Below are 17,874 nucleotides of genomic sequence, written 5' to 3' on the forward strand. Positions count from 1 at the left end.
GTGGGGGCCTTTGCAGGATCAAAATTCATGGAATTTAAGAGCAATCTGTGTATCTTAAACATACAAGTATGTGAAGATACTGAGCATAACAAAAAGGAACGTGAAGCATATGGGTATGGGTAGGACATTCAAAATGGCTTGACTATTGCGTGTGCTTTTATCTGGAAGTACAAACTGTAACAATGGATTACTTGAAATCTTTGACTAAGGCTAAATTGAGAAAGTTACTGAAGAAGTTGAATGTAGAAATAAAAGCAGAATATCGTAAGGATAAGCAATCGACATACCACCCCATGTCGATGTGAAGAATGCCCTAGACATAATTTACACTGCCACAAACATACTAGGGACAAAACTCCCCAAGGCCTTATTCAGTGCGGGCAGTGACTTCAACCAAGTCAACCTCAAGAGAGTGCTGCCAAAGTACCTCCGACACATCTCCTGCCGCGCCAGGAGACCAAACATCCTGGATCACTGCTTACACAACTTTCAAAGATGCCTACCGCTCCAACACCCCAACCACAGTTTGGAAAATCAGATTACAGTGTTGTGTTCCTCCTCCCAGCTTACAAGCAGAAGCTGAAATGGGAGGGCGCTTCACAAAAGGAAGTACAATGATGGTCTGAAACTGTGGAAGACTGTCTCCAGGACTGCTTGGAATCAGTGGACTGGATCGTGTTCAAGTACTCAGTGGAAAACCTAGATGAGTATGCCACCACCATCACAGACTTCATCAGCAAATACGTGGAGGGCTGTGGGCTAAAGAAGTCAATCCGAGTGTCCCCCAACCATAAACCTTGGATGAACCGGAAAATCAACTCCCTACTGAAGACTAAATGTGCAGCATTCAAGTTGGGTGACCCAGACCAATACAGGAAATCCAGATACGACCTCCGCAAAGCCATCAGGGAGGCCAAGAGGCAATACCGGACCAAGTTAGAGGCCCAGATCTACCAAACAGACCTGCACTGTCTATGGCAAGGTCTAAACAACATTACACAATTAAAAATGAAGCTGAGCAAGATAGCAGACAAAGACGTATCCAGTCCAGCTCGTCCCTACCCCCGACCTCATCCCGAAACCAGCCCAGCTCGTCCCCGCCTCCCTGACCTGTCCGTCTTTTCTCCCGCCCATCTGCTTCTCCCACCTCAACCCCCACCCACACCTCCTACCTACCAGCCTCATCCCCGCCTCCTTGACCTGTCTGTCTTCTCTTGACTGACCAATCCCCATCCTAACTGCCCACCTACACTCAACTTTACTGACTCTATCCCTGCCTCCTCGACCTGTCCATCTCCTCTCCACCTATCTGCTCCTTTATCCATCTCCACCTTCCCCTCTCTCTCTATTTCAGAATTTCCTTCCCCTCCCCCATTTCTGAAGAAGGGTCTAGGCCCGAAACGTCGGCCTTCCTGCTCCTCTGATGCTGCTTGGCCTGCTGTGTTCATTCATCCAGCTCTACACCTTGTTATCTCAGTTTCTCCAGCATCGGCAGTTCCTACTATCTCCATATCCCTCCCTGATGTTCTCAATGCTTTCTATGCTTAGTTTGAACAGAATGTCAGTGGCACAGTGACACCTGCCCCGACAGTCCCAGACATTCCTGTTTCCCTTGGTCACTGCTGCATGCGTCATATCAATCTTTCTGGGAGTCAACCCAAGGAAAGCGGTGGGCCCGGACAGTGTCCCCAGCCGAGCACTCAGATCCTATGCAGACCAACTGGCAGAGGTATTCACTGACATCTTCAACCTCTCCCTCCTACAAAGTCCCCACCTGCTTCAAGAAGATCACCATCATCCCCGTACCCAAGAAAACACATGCAGTGTGCCTTAATCACTACCGCCCAGTGGCTCGGACCAATGAATTGCTTTGAGAGGCTGGTCATGGCCTATATCAACTCTAGTCTCCCACCTGACTCGATCCCCTACAATTTGCCGACTGACATAACAGATTCACAGAGGATGCCATATCCTTAGCCCTGCACTCATCCTTGGAACATCTGGACAACAAAGACACCTACATCAGACTCCTGCTCACTGACGACTGCTCCACCTTCAACACCATTATCCCCTCCAGACTGATCACAAAACTGTGTGACCTTGGTCTCGGCTACACCCTCTGCAACTGGATCCTCAGCTTCCTGACCCAGAGGCTGCAATCAGTGAGGATAGGTAACTGCACCTCCTCCACAATAACACTCAACATTGGAGCCCCCGCCCCCCACAAGGGATGTATCCTCAGCCCCCTTCCATACTCCTTGTACACCTACGACTGTGTTACCAAACTCCAAACAAACGCCTCTACAAGTTTGCTGATCTCACCACCATAGAAAGACAGATATCTAACAACGAGGAGTCAAGATACAGAAAGTAGACAGAGGGCTTGGTGACATGGTGCAATGAAAACAACCTCTTTCTCAAGGTCAGCAAAACTAAAGAATTGATCATCGAGTTCAGAAAGAAAGCAGGAGAACATGGCCCCATCTACATCAATGGAACTGAGGTTGAGAAGGTGGAGAGCATCAAGTTCCTCGGAGTGACAATATCGACAATCTGTTCTGGACTTTCCACATAGATGCAACGGTTAAGAAGGCACAACAACACTTCTCTTTCTCAGGCTGATAAGGAAATTTGGCACGTCTATAAGGTCCCTCACCAACGTCTACAGATGCACAACTGAAAGCATACTGTCCGAGTGTGTAACACCCTGGTATAGCAACTGCTCTTCTCAGGACCGTAAGAAACTACAGAAGGTGGTGTGCACAGCCCAGACCGTCATGGAAGCCAACTTTCTATCCATGGACTGTATTTATATGGCCTGCTACCTCAGAAAGGAGGCCAACATCATCAAAGACTCATCGCACCCTGGTAATGATCTCCTACAACTTCTTCCGTCAGGCAGAAGATACAGAAGACTGAACACATGCACCAGCAAGTTCAAGAGCAGCTTCTTCCGGCCATTATCAGACTGATCAGACTGATCTCGCTAACGTTGATCTCACCTAGCGCCCGCCCAATGCAATGTAACCTGTGTGCCTCTGTCTAAGTCTTTTTGATCTGTACATCCTTGCTTACTATGATCTGCCTGTAACCATTCATAAACAAAGCTTTTTGTTGTACTTCAGTACACTAGACAATAAATCAATTAATCACTCAATTGAGATGCTTAAAGTGAATGCCCAACATTTGGGGTTAAAAAGGAAACTTGAAATTATTGTGTCATCAATAAAATCAGCTGAGATTCAATGATAGAGCTTGACCTAAAAGAAAAATACAATACAATGCAATACAGCACAGGAACAGGTCGCCTGGCTACCAACTCTGCGCCAATTCCTACATCTTATTTAGACCCGTCACTTATTGCTCATTCGTAATACCTATCCCTCTGTTCACCTTACGTTCATGTGTTTATCAAGATGTTTTCTTTATTCATTCACGGGTTGAGGGCATCACTAACTAGGCCAGCACTTATTGCCCATCCCTTAATTGCCCAGAGGGCAGTTAAGAGTCAATATATTGCTGCAGTTCTGGAGTCACATGTAGGCCAGACCAGGTAAGGATGGCAGTTTCCTTCCCTAAAGGACGTTAGTGAACCAGATGGGTTTTTCCTGAAAATCAGCAGTGGATTCATGGTCATCATTAGACTATTAATTCCAAATTTTAATTGAACTCAAATTCAACCATCTGCTGTGGTGGGATTCAAACCTAGGTCCACAGGACATTACCTGGGTCTCTGGATTAACAGTCCAGTGATAATACCACTAGACCATTGCCTCCTCATAAGATACACCTTAAATGTTGCTAATATGCCTGCTTTCACCACTTCCACTGGCAGTGCGTTCCAAGCATCCACTACCTTCTGAGTGGAAAACTTTCCCCAAAACTTCTCCCCTGAACTTTCCCCCTCTCACTTTGAACATGTGCCTTCTTGTAGTTGAATAGAGGGAAAGAAAAATAAGGAAAGGAGAAAGGAAAACAAAGATAAAGAAAATGAGAAACAAAGACAAATTGGAAGACACATGGGAAGAAGAATGCTTGAAATGAAAAGTGTGAAGGAAGAAAAAGAGAGAAGGATTTAAAAAGCTTGAACTCCAGAGAGAGAACTGGCCAGAGAAAGCAAAGTAAGAAAGAAGTGGTAAAAGAGGATGATTCTGTTTCCAATGAGAATTTGATTGAACTAGAAATCTGTGTTAAGTTCCTAAGGGTATAGAGAATGTAATTCGTTGATATTTAAATGATATCTGTAAAGGTGAAGTGACCTAAAGCTGCTAGGACCTCAATATTACAAAATTGAACATTAACAGACACATTATAGTATTGGAAGTCATTACGTCTGCACCAGCTGTCTGAGCATTTTAACTCAGTGCCAGTTTCCTAATAGGTGCAGCTATAAATGTGTACACCATTTTGTGAGAATAACTAAGTGCAGAACATCAAGCTGTTAAATGGGAACATTTATGAGCTTGTTTCTGATATTTGTAGACTTTGCTACAGAAAAGGAATTATCTGTGGAATCAGTGGTTTTGATCACTGAAGTTGGAGAGAAATTTTAAGAATGTGACTGAAATCCTGACTATGGATAAATTCTGAAATAGTATTCCAGCAAACCTCAGTCCTTATCTCAATGAGAGTCAAATATCAAAGATGCAAAAATTGGCAGTTCTAGCAGTTACCAATGATGTCGCACACAGAGAGTCACATGGGAAGAAATAGTCATATGAGAATCAAGAAAGAAACTAGAAAAAATCTGGTGCTGAAAATTATATACATTTTAGGGAACAAATAAAAGCTGTTGAATCAGTCCTTTTCTTGGATAAGTGCAAGTTGGATCAAGTTTTTTTTTTGAGGAATTCTTGTGTGAGGCCCAGTGAGGTTTATTGCTGTATCTTATCAGACATACCTAATTAACCAGCTTCCCCACTCCTAAGGCATCCATCATGCCCAATTCTATCATCATCTTAGCAAAACAGCTCGGCATTCACTGGATATCTGGCAAAAGACCAGCATCCCTAGTTCCTGCACCATATTCAAAGGGCCACTGTTCACCCAGACAAGGTCTGCCGCTCTGAAGCTGCCCTGCTCAGTCAAGAATGTTTCTGCAGTTGTCGGAGAAGAGGGACATAGCTTTGTGATTGTCCGATAGGGATCTGGACATCTCGGTCAATGGGGTGGTACATCCTAAAGTACTGCCAGAGGAGGTCACACCACCACACGATGGCAGCCTGGTCCAAGGTTGCCATCAGATTGCTGCCATGATGTGGAGGAACAGCTAGCAGGTTCATTTTTGGTAGTCCTTCCTGTGAACCCCATAGATTTCACACCTCTCCAAGTGCCTGCTCAACCCAGGTACACGAGCCTGCACCAGCCATCTTAGCTCCTGACCCCTGACATATGAGCTGACCATGCCAGATGTGGTCATAAACCTCCCACCCACCCCTACTTGAGGCCAGAGTTCTCCTACCTGTGGACAAATCCCCCCTCCTGTATGACCCATGCATACTTTACGATGTAACCCTTTGCAGATACGGTGGCCCCTTTCACATTTATCACTTCCCTATTCCCCACTAGCCTGCAGCCCCCAAATCTGAAGAACAGTTTTTCAAGTCTTCCCCAGAAATTTCTCCACCGCCCCACCCCCAACCCTCTTCCCTTAAGTTTCTGTGAAAGGACTTGACGGACTGAGTGTGGTCCATCTCCTTGAGGACCTAACTGGACAGCCCAGCTAAGAGGCGCCTAGACCCAGATTGGTAGCTGTACTTCTTCTCCACCAATATTAGCCCTTATGGAGCCACTGAGGGTCACTCACTCCTTGGGCTGGAGAGCCATGAACCCCCTGCTGGAGAAAACACCATCCAGATTCCTGACCATGGCCAATCTCTGATTAGGTTGCCCTTAGCTTATTCTGGTGAGCACCTCCATTCACGTTGATGGGGACTACTGTGTAAGACCATGAGACATGGCTACTTGCTTACTGCACATGCAGTGTGTTTGCCACATAAGCTGCTAGCACATGGTACTAATGTGAGGTTAATATAGCAAAATGTCTGCCCCCTAGTCGGAGGACTGCTGACCAGCAAGACAAACTACCTGGTTGTGTGACCGTGTTAGTAGGCACAGCAAGGCAAGGCATGGATGCTGTAAGCATTCAGGAAGGTGTCAAGTAAGCAATTGCTAAAAGGACAAGTGAGCAGCCCTGAGATGCTGTTTCCTCCAGCAGGGGGCTCATGGCTCTCCAGTCCAAGGAGTGAGTGACCCTCAGTGGCTCCATAAGGGCTAATATTGGTGGAGAAGAAGTACAGCCACCAATCTGAGTCTAGGTGCCTCTTAGCTGGGCTGTCCAGTTAGGTCCTCAAGGAGATGGACCACACTCAGTCTGTCAAGTCCTTTCTAATTTCAAAGGGAGGTATTTTTACTCCAGGAAGCAAACGAAAAGATTTGTTGAGAAATACTGGAGCAAGCATTTTGCTGATGCTGGCTGATGATACAACGTGTATTGAGAGCTGAGGATCTGAACAGAAAATTAGTTTTGAAGAACACCTTTATTCTGTCTGTAAAAATGATGCTGAATTTCTAGTTATTCGCTACTTCAATACACCACTGTATCCCCATGCCAACATTTCTGTCTCAGGCTTGCTGCACTGATCCAGTGAAGTTCAGCACAAGCTGGAAGAACAGCATCTCATTTTCCATTTGGGAACTCTGCAATCTTCACGACTCAATATCGAGTTCAATAGTTTTAGAAGCTGAACACGTTCTTCTACATCCTATACCCATGCCCACACCCCAGGCCCTGTCATAACACAGGCTGCTTTCATCACAGCCAAGTCACTTTCATCCACTAATGATCCCTATTGACAGCTTTTCTCCTTCCATGGCTCCCCATCATCCATCTCTTTCTCCGCCTAACTGTCTTTCTGTCTCTCTGGGCTCCATCTCCACCTATCCGTTTACTTGTCTTCCACAGATATACCACCTTTTCCTAGCTACAATCGGTTCTGAAGAAGGGTCACTGGGCTCGAAATGTGGACTCTGTTTTCTTTCCCTAGATGCTGCCAGACCTGTTGAGTTTCTCCATGTATTTCTGTTTTAGTTTCAGATTTCAGCATCTGTGGTTCTTTGTTTTATCATAATCTTAGCGACTGATTTGACCGTGAAATGAGATTCTGACCTCCTATGCTGTTCATTCCAAACACAGCATCACAGAATTGTTAGAGTTTAGAATAAAGCCATTCAGCTCATTGTGCCTGCCTGTGGATCTGATTGGTGCAAAGCAGCACAGGATTTGATCCTGCTTCAGCTAGGGTAGCTTCAGAACCTGATACCTTGCCCAGTCTGTGCTGAGATGGATTTGTCTTTGGACAGAGAACTGAAGAAGTGGAGTGAGACATTCTTTGAAGAAGTAATGAGCAAGTTACACAAAGCAGAGCCAGCGGTTGTGATCTATCTGGATTTCCAGAGGGCCTTAGACAAGGTAGGCTGCTAAATAAGATAAGAGCCCATGGTGTTAGGGGCAAGGTACTGGCATGGATGGAGGATAGGCTGTCTGGCAGAAGGCAGAGAGTTGGGATAAAGGGGTCTTTTTCAGAATGGCATCCAGTGACAGGTTGAGTCACACAGGTTGGGAAAACACTATTTAAGTTATACATTAACAATCTGGACACAGGAACTGAGGGTATTGTTACTGGGTTTGTAGTTCAAACAAAGATAGGTGGAGGGATAGGTAGTCTTGAGGAAGCAGAGAGGCTGTAGAAGGACTTGGACAGGCTAGGGGAGTGGGCAAAGAAGTGGCAGAAAGAATACAGTGTAGGAAAGTGTGAGTTTATGCATTTTGGTAGGAAGAATAGAGGCATAGACCTTTATTAAACAGGGAAAGGCTTTGGAAATCCTAGGAGTTTGGGAGGCCTAGATCAGGATTCTATTAAGGTTAAAGTGCAGATTCAGTTGGCAGTTAGGAAGGCAAATGCAATGTTAGCATTCATTTTGGAATGGCTAGAATACAATAGCAAGAATTTACTGCTAAGGCTGTACAAGGTTCTGGTCAGACACATTTGGAATATTGGTGAGCAGTTTTGGGCCCCATATCCAAGGAAAGATATGGGGGCATTGGAAGAGGAGATTGATCCCAAGATGAAGGACTTGTCATATGAGAAACATTTGAGGATGTTAAGTTTAGAAGGATGAGGAGAGATCTCATTGAAACTTACTGACAGGCCTGGATAGAATGGATGTGGAGAAGATGTTTCCACTGATAGGAGAGATTATGACCCGGGGCACAGTCACAGAGTGAAAAGAGGCCATTTAGAACTGAGATGACTGTGATGAGGAGGAATTGCTTCAGTCAGAGGGCGGTTAATCTGTAGAACTCATTGTTGCAGAAGGCTGTGGAGGCCAAAGTATTGAGTCTATTTAAAACAGAGATGGATGGATTCTTGATTAGTAAGGGGCTCAAAGATTATGTGAAGAAGGCAGGAGAATGTGGTTGAGAAACATATCAGCCATGATTGAATGGTGATGCAGACTCAATGGGCCGAATATCTAATTCTGCTCCTACATCTTATTGTCTTGTGATGAATTTCAGCATCACAGAACTGTTAAGGTGCAAAAAGCAGGACTCAGCTCATCATACCTGCACCAGTTCTTCAAATGAGCATCGTTACCTAGTGCCAATCTTCAGCCTTTTACCAAAGCCCTGAACACTGTTTCTATTCAAATAATCACCCAATGCTCTGTTAAATGTTTCAATTGAACCTGCTTCCACCACATTTCCAGGCGATGCATACCATACTCTTAACAATTTGCTATAATCGCTATGTGAAAGAGGTTTCTCTCACATCATCCTTCTTCATTTGCACATCAATTTAAATCTCTGCCCTCTTGTTCTTGTTCTTTTACAAACAAGATAACTTATCCCTGTCTATTCTGTCCAACCTACTTATGATTTTGAAAACATTCATCAAATTTCCTCTCAGCCTTCTTCCCTCCAAGGAGGACAGTCCCAATTTCTTCAGTCTATCCTCATAACTGAAGTTTCCCATTCCTGGAACCATTCTTGGAAACAAATCACCCTTCTCAGAGTTCTCTCACAACCCATCAGCTGCTGAAATCTTCACCCAAATTTTATTTTATTTCTAGACACAACTACGAAAATAGTATCCTGGACAGTCTCTCTCTGTGTCATTTGCACCCTACATAAAACTGAGGTCAGTAAAAACTCAGCTGCCTATAGCCTAATTCATATTGAAACACATTTACCCATCAGCCCTGTGCTAGCTTGGCTTCCACTCCCACAAAATATTGATTTTGAATTTCTCATCCTTGCCTTCAAATCCCCGCACATGCTTTCTCCTTTGTACTTTTGCAATCACTTCCTGTCATACAAATTTGCAATCCCCTAACTGTAGCCTCTTTTACTTTCTCGACTTCCTTTACACCACCTTTGATGTCTGTGCCTTCTGCCGTCTAGGCCCTAAGCTCTGAAATTTCCTCTGTGGGCTTTTTCACATGCTGTACCTACCTCTCTCACCTCTTCCAAGACACACTTTTGAAGTTTTTTAGACTCATCTGAATATTTCGTCATTTGGCTTACAATCAATTATTGTTCCACCGTACTCTTGGAAAACATCTTGGGGTGTTTCACTTGGGTGGATGTTATAGGGTCATCCATCCCAACTCCACCACCCTCCTGCCCTCCCTCCAAGCTAACAGCTGTTTGGCACCAGACCAAACAAAAATCTGTATGTCCCAGAGTGATATTACTCTGGAAACAGCTTAAGACAAAATCAGTAGTCTCTCTTAATAGTGTTAATGCTATGTTTACAGTAATGTTATAAGGTAATGCATACAATTGCTCACCTTACAGTATTTGTTCCGTCACTTTGAGTGTAACAAATTAAGAAGGGCCAGCAGAAGTTGCATGATGTCATCACACCTCTAGGAGTTTTAACTATATATTGCGACTTGTTCTTAGCTTCTCCCTCATGTGTAGTTTCTATCCGGCCTGAAAAGAACTCACAAAAGTGATTCATGGATCTTAAATTATCCTAAGCATATATAACATACATTCCCTTGTAACATAATGAAATAATTCTCCAGATCACTGGAGTTCAAATCATACAGAACAGCATTGTTTCAAATTGAATCACATGACACAATGCATTACTTGACTTTGAATCATACAAGCTGAATGCAGGAATATGCCGTCTGTCACTATGACATCAAAGCGCTGCAAAAATATAGTCCAGAAATGGAACAAAATAACATTATAAGCTCTAAGTCACAATTATTAACATGAATAGAGTGTTCCAAGTGTGTAATACATCTTTAGATTCAAATGATGTTAATCTGCTGAAGCTTAATTTTTGACAATTTGGGAACTATGGATGATAACTCTCAATGTGATACGCACTTGCAACTAACACCAATTTATATAATCTCATTTTAAAAAAGGTTTTTCCCACAAAATCATTTAGAAACTTGGCAATATGAAAGATCTTTCTGGGCAAGTTTCTCTAATTTAATCAATTAGGAGCATGAATCTTGAGAATTGCTGAAAAAAAACATTTTGTTGAGGTTTTTCATCTTGCACACATCAGGACAATTTGCAAGAATACTGATGCAAAGGGAAAATGTTTATACAGAAGAGTGTAGTTTGGTTGCCAAGTAGACTCTAATTGCTGGAGGCAATGCCATGAAGACCTGCCAAGGTTCAAAATTGTGTCCATATTACCCTGGGCGTTAGGTATCTCAAAAATTTGAGCTGTAGTATCCCTTGCTGCTACTATACCGTAGCAACATAAGTAGTCTTTTCCACTAACAGGATAAGTAAGTGATTAATGTGGTAAATGAATTTCTAATGTGGTGTGATGCTAACAGCCAAGCCTCTCAACCTGAAACAACAGTTGGATTCCAATCTACAGAAGACGCCCCCTACCCTCCATCCACCAGCTCAGTTTTTCTCAGTGTGTAATAATTTTGGAGATGGATTTATGTTCATTGATGTGATGATGTGAAGTTTGCCTAATGACTTGGCCTAAGGCGGAATGAAGCAGACATACCACTCTGTGTGATGCTGAGGGATCCCAAAAAGCATATGAATTGGAGCAGGAGTAGGCAATTCAGCCCTTCGAGCCTGCTCTGCCATTTAATACGATCATGGCTGATCTCATCTCAGCTTCAACTCCACTTTCCTGACCACTATCCATAACCCTTCGACCCATTATCAATTAAATACTTGGGGTAGTTGGCTTATTGTCTGCAATGTCTGTTAGCTAGCAAAGAGCATTGAGAAATATTAATTGCCAACAAAGAATATGTTGGCACACATTTGAAATTATGATTTTCACACAGCCTATTCAATACAATGCCCCTTTATATTTGCAACAAAGAACAGTACATAATGTTACAGCCAGAGTTGGAAATGGTGAAGCCAACAAGGCCATTGTCACCCCTATATAGTTGGAAATGGTGCAGCATCTCTGCCTCAATGGAGATGTATCAATGAGTGAGACAATGTTGGAGGAAAGTCTCAGATCTATGCAATTCCAAGGATGCATATATCTCCCCTGCAAACAGTGAGATGGTGATGGGAGCATTGATGGTGATGGGAGCATTGATGACTTTTAACTTTGGAAGCTTGCAGATTTTGGAGACAAATGTGTGCGTCAGTGTTAAAGGGATTGAGCTTGAAACTACGGTTACCATCTTTCAATGTCACAAAATGTGTGACTTTGCAGGTTTCTCCGAAGTCATCTAAAATGATGGTGGTGCCCTTCATTCTCTGTATTTTTTCCCTCCACATGTTGACAACTGGACACACTTGCTCCAAGGGATCAATGCTAACCTCTGGGAGGAAAAGAAAGAATTCTGACATAGTACAGAGTCACATCCTTGCTCTGGTCCAGGCACAGATGGACATGTCTCGGGCCTGTATGAGGGAATTGGCTGAAAGAGATCTGCAACAATGGTATGAGCAATTCACAGTTGCAAGATAAGTTATCAGATAAGATGGTGCAGGCCTCCAGTAGTTAAAGGAAATCTGGAGGCAAACTGAATGCTGTTTTCTTGGTGGATGATGAGCCTCTGGAGTTGTCTATCAGACAGAAAGTGTTGGACTTAAAAGTGTGAGGTACATGGAGACGTAGCAGTCATTCCAGAGCTGCTGCACACTGGCATGGAGAGTCAATCCAGGCTGCGAGCACTGCAATCATCCACTTTCCAGAACACTTTAGTGAGTGACTGATGATTGTCATGGAGGATTAAACCCAGAAGCTCACTGGTGGAAAACTGGACATATGTTCTGGCTTGTATTCCATCCTTTGTATCAGAGCTCCGAGGCCCAGAGTCAGGGAAAGCTTGGTTTGAGGAGCTTGGATTCAGAGTGGGTTTTGGTTCCTCTCAGGATAGCAGAGAGGGCCAAATGGAACAACAGTGCTGGTGAGCAACTGCTGCCTACATTGGGGCACAATACTCCTGAATGGGCACAACCTCTCCTCTGCCATTGGCACCAATGTCTCAGGGTGCCACAGTGACAGTGGAACCTCCTGCTGCTGTGCAGAAATCTTATGCTATGCCTGGGTCCCATGGCCACAGGCAATCACAGTGTCATAGCACATGTAAACACTGTAAGGAAACAGAAGGTTAGTCATAAACAGGCTCACAAATGTAATTACTCAGTTTTGATAGTGACAAAAATTATTGATTCATTTTGTAATTACATAAATGTTATTTTTTTCTTACTGTTCCAGCTGCATTGGTGTTTCACGTGTGAAAAGAGATGGTTTTCTTTTGGATTGACTGCGTGCCTTTAAGAATGTTTGTCCTCACGTGTGTCTCTCTGAGTGTCTTCATTTGGTGCCTACATTGGCAAGTGCACAAGAGCCCTGCTGCTGATATGTGGGAGATACCAGGAAAACATGAGCAAGGCAAAAATGTTCTCATTGAGGAAATGAACCAATGCTACTCAAATCTTTGCAATATTAGAGAATATTGCATCTCCCTGGCATATGAAGCTTACATCTACGTGCCTACAGTCACTGTCTGTCTGCTACGTCCCTTTGCACAGCTGTAGGTTGCACACCTCGTTGGAACACAGGGTGCATCTTTCAGCTGCTCTCCTCTTTCTCCCCCTTCTTACTGGAAAAGGAATCTCCTACACATGCACAATTCCCATTGGGGAGTGACATTCCAAAGGTCTAACCACTAAGGTACGTAAACCTGATCATAGCACTTTCTTTATACCCATCTGCCTAAGGAAATTTTCTAAACCAGGCTGAAAACTACACTAAAGCAAAGTTAAACCACTGTCAAACTCTCCCACCTAGTTTTTAGTGATTTTCCCACAAATACAACTGAATTCCAGTCAGATCTGTTAGGGTGAAACTCGGGTGTGTCGTATCTGACCTGGAGGCAAGCCTTGGGGTGAGGGGTGGGGGTGAAAGAGGAGTGAAAAATGTGCCAAATTTGATTTATTTCATAAGGACATAGTTGCACTGTAGCCATAATATTGAAACTAGGTGAATTGCTTTAGGACAGAATAAAGCTATGAAAATTCTGCAAGAATTCTTCCAATCACTCATCAGAAATTTAGTGAGAGATTGATACATCCCTGGGGAAATAATGCAAATGACTGAAAAATAAAACAAAAGAGGAGGTCACTAAGGTCTGTGTACCTATTATGAAAAGAAAAAATTAATTTGTGTGAGACCTGTTGTTACCAGAGCCCTGAAATTTCAATTGCACTCAGTGATAGAGGACAGATTTCCAGATTCGCATTTAATCCAGTTTCAAGTCATATTTTAGTTTCTAGGGCAGATATAAGGGGCAGGGGAGTTGGGAGGAAAATGTTGATTGAATTTCGGTGCTCCCCAATATCAAAAGGTGTATGTGGTGGAATTCCCACAATACACCAGAAACTCCACATAATTTATCCTTAAAAAGCTAAAAAGTAGTGGAATGTTCTGTGGAAGTCCACAATTTGCTCCAAATCCTGGGGAGGATCAATTTCCTTTTAATTCACTTATGAAACGTGAATCACTGATGTAATTTGTTCGGTTTCATTAAGTTGGATGTTCAGTAAAATGTTACCTTAAGCATTGAATATTTGTAAGGACAAAAAAAAGAAAGAAACATAATAAATTGTCCAAATTAACAAAGTATAATTTACCTTGACTGCAAAGCGCTTAATTTTACATTGTTTTTGGTGAGATGTTCATTCCTGATTCTTTCTGCTGAATATTCTTACCACAGTCATCTATAGGTCCTGGCAGCTTCCCTTGTACAAATAATATAAGAAACACTGCCCAATTGAATAGTCAGGTTCAGAAGGAAAGTGCTTTCTTTTAAATAGCATGACAACATGTCCCTGGGCTACACACAGCAAAGTGCAGTCACTGTTGTTATTCAGCAAGACAGAAACATTTTTGCTGCAGAATAAAATGCAGGGAAGATGTGCATACGCCTTCCATTGAAAAGGCAATATACCCTACCAAAGAATGCAACTTTCGTTTCCCCATCCTGCCACTTGCCAAGGTCAGGGATTGTTCAAATGGGAAGAGGAAAACAATATTAGAGGATGTGTCATCACTCGATTGGTCTCACATGCCTCTTATGATCCATTTAAGAGCAACATTTTCAGAAATGTGAGAATAGATTGTGATAGCTGAAAGTTTAGTTATAGCAAACATATGGATGCTGAAAACAAAAAAAATGGGGAAAATAGCTAAAAAAGAGTCACATTCAATCCACCAGCACAGAGAGAGTGTGCAAATAAAGTTGCTGGTTTTTGAGCCATAATTGTTTTGTTTCAATTTAATCAAATATTTCAAATGAAATCACAAACGTTAATTCCCTCTTATAATGTATCCAACTTTCACAGTGATTTTTAAATTTTTCTTACATTTTACAGATTTTTACATAGCATTTTTAAAATAATTTTATTTTAATTTACAATGATATATGTAGACTCGCTAAAAACTGCGGTTATATTGCCAATTAACATTTGTTTAGTGTTGAATGTGTATTAGTGCAAAAAGTGATGATACTCAAGCCAAGTTTCATTTGATCACTGAGCACACCAAAACCAAAGCTTTGCATTTTGTGATGTATAATTCCACCATGATGTAAAGCTGGTTTTTCAAGTACTTGGATCATTTACTAGAACAGCTGGGCATATTTTAGGCCGTGAGCTTATTTGTACTTGCTTTATTCCACTGCCGTAGCTTTATCAGAAGCTAGGTAGAAAGCAAACAGGATTTGGCTGCACTGTACAATAACAGAGATGGTTGAAGAATTCTCTTAGAATTAAAAAGCAGCTGTTGTGTGAATGGAGCTGTAGGCTTTTGCATGAGTATGAGTATGGTTCCGTTCTGTCCTTGTGAACAGAATGTAATACATAGGCAGGTGCAACACTCAATACAACTTGTTCTAGGATGGTTCATTCTCACTATTGTAATGTCCTTTGACATAAATGCACCAAATCACACACAAGGAGTGGTGAAACAGTGATGTGCATTCTTGATCTGAATGTAAGATTATGTACAAATAGTTTGGGAGGGATCAGATATCTTTTCTTTTTGACTATAAACTGGATTGGAAATCACACACTGCTAAACAACTAAAATACAAGGAGAGTTTTGTAACTTGGAAAAATCAAGTCATGCTCATTTTTAGCTGTCCAAGCGCCTGAGTGGAATCTTCCCAGCTCCTGAATGATTGGCGGGTCAGTTGGGAAAATAGGGTGAGATTGGCAGAAATGTGAATCTCAATACAGAGAGGAAAAAATCCAATCCTCCAAACACATTTTGAACAGTGTGACAAGAATCTCACTATTGAGCAGTGAGAAATCTATTTGCATGCATTTGCATGTTATTATTGCCTCATCTTGCCTTTCTTTATTCATTCGTGGGATGTGGGTGTCACTTGCTAAAATGATGACAATTCCTGACATGACAGTCAGGTACCTGGTGGCTCCAGCTCATCATTTGCAGCTCTAGGCTCCATCTTGGATAACAGTCACCAACAGATCAGGGCATGCTCCTTGGGCAGCAACTGCTTACAACACCAGCCCCCCTCACCCAACCATGGATGTTGGCATCAGACTTCACCGCACCCTCACGGCACATCGCTGACTAACTTACAATACAGTCTTACATTGTAATGTTACACTTTGGAGCACACTGTACCTACCATGGTAATGCTGCTAAACAAAAAACGGAAAGAACTGCAGATGCTGGAAATCAGAAACAAAAACTCAGCAGGTCTGGCAGCATCAATGGAGAGAAATCAGATTCAACATTTCAGGTCGAGTGACCCTTCTTCAGAACTGCTGCCAGGACACTTTGTGTGCAGGGACAGAAACCCAGCTCATGGATTGGATGCAATGCACTATCACCTCCCTCACTCAGGACAGTCAGGATCAAAGGATCTGAAACTCTACAGTCCATGGAGTGCACCATGGTCAGTTCTGCAAGGCAAGTGCAATTTGTCCAGGGATTTGCATTAACTCACTCAGAGAGCTTCACACAAATCAGGTAAGCATCCAGTCAGTCATCAGTCAGGTCTGACCAACTAAGCTGTCAGGGAATTGGGTAACAGTCAGTCCTGGTAGTCAGCTCAATAAACATCAAAGGGGGTTACTGGGGTCACTGCAGTCATAGGGAAGTTGTGGAAGTCCAACTACTCCATTTCTTTATCAGTTGGAAGTTTTACAGCCAACACTGCTTAAGAAGGTGCAATATGTTTGATCATGGAATAATATGGAACTCAGAATGCACGACAAACATATGGTTATATGCAACATAAATAAAACAATCATAAATCAATAACCAGCACCATGATTAAATCTGTGGTCCTATGTGTATGGTTACTCATTATGATAACATTAGTCAGGCAGCCAAGAACTGAAAAAGGGAAAGGAATCCAAGACTTCAACACACCAACTTTTTGAAGGATGATGAGCAGCTGCATTGGAAAGGCCACCTCATACAAATGGCTGTTTTATTAATGTTAGCATTTGGGGAGAGGATGCCAAGTCATGACAGTTTAGACAAAGATGCCAAAGTTCAGTGTCCATTTGAAACATATGCTTTCCATTGGTTACGATAGCAGCTATTTTAAGGAGCTGAAGCAATTAATTTTAGTCTTTATTGAGCTATAATTTATTGTGACAGTGTATTTAACCAACTACTATTAGTTTGGCCTCTCCTTCCACATTTAATGTTTATAAGACAGATACTTTGATAAAGCCCACTTACAGAAAGCACATAAACTTTGATGATCTTGAGAGCCATTGGCAATGGGAACTTTGCCTGCTTTGTGGCATGTTCAGTGCCCACCTTCTGCTCTTAAAGCAAAAGTAAAAGAGCTAAATAGCCTGAGTGCATGGGGCCTTTGAGAGCCTTCTTCCACCTACCTCTATCCACAGCACCTACAGCAGGAAAGGGAAGCTGTATTTCTATGTCACGCTGCAATCCAAGAGTGAATCAACATTATCCCCATTACTGAAGCAGACTTTCTCCTGATGGAATAACCAACTTCTCCATCTGCCATGTCAAGGTTCAGCTTGACATTAGAACCTCTAATTTTTAAACAGTGTTCGCTAGTCAAGTTGCCTCTTCTCTTCTAAACACCAGAAGATAAAATTCTACCCTGTACAATCTTTCCTCATAAGACAAATTGGTCATTCCAGGTAATAGTCTAGTAAACCTTTTCTGAACTGCATTCAACAGATTTACATCCTTCCTGAGATAGGGAGACCAATATGCCAATATAGTACTACAAATGCAGTCACAATAATGCATTTAGAACAGAGCCTCCCTACCTGTATATCAATTCTCTTCACAATAAACAATAGCATTCTATTTACTTTCCTAATTGCTT

Source organism: Rhincodon typus, chromosome 3 (assembly GCF_021869965.1).
Source record: "Rhincodon typus isolate 14 chromosome 3, sRhiTyp1.1, whole genome shotgun sequence".
Lineage (NCBI taxonomy): Eukaryota > Metazoa > Chordata > Chondrichthyes > Orectolobiformes > Rhincodontidae > Rhincodon > Rhincodon typus.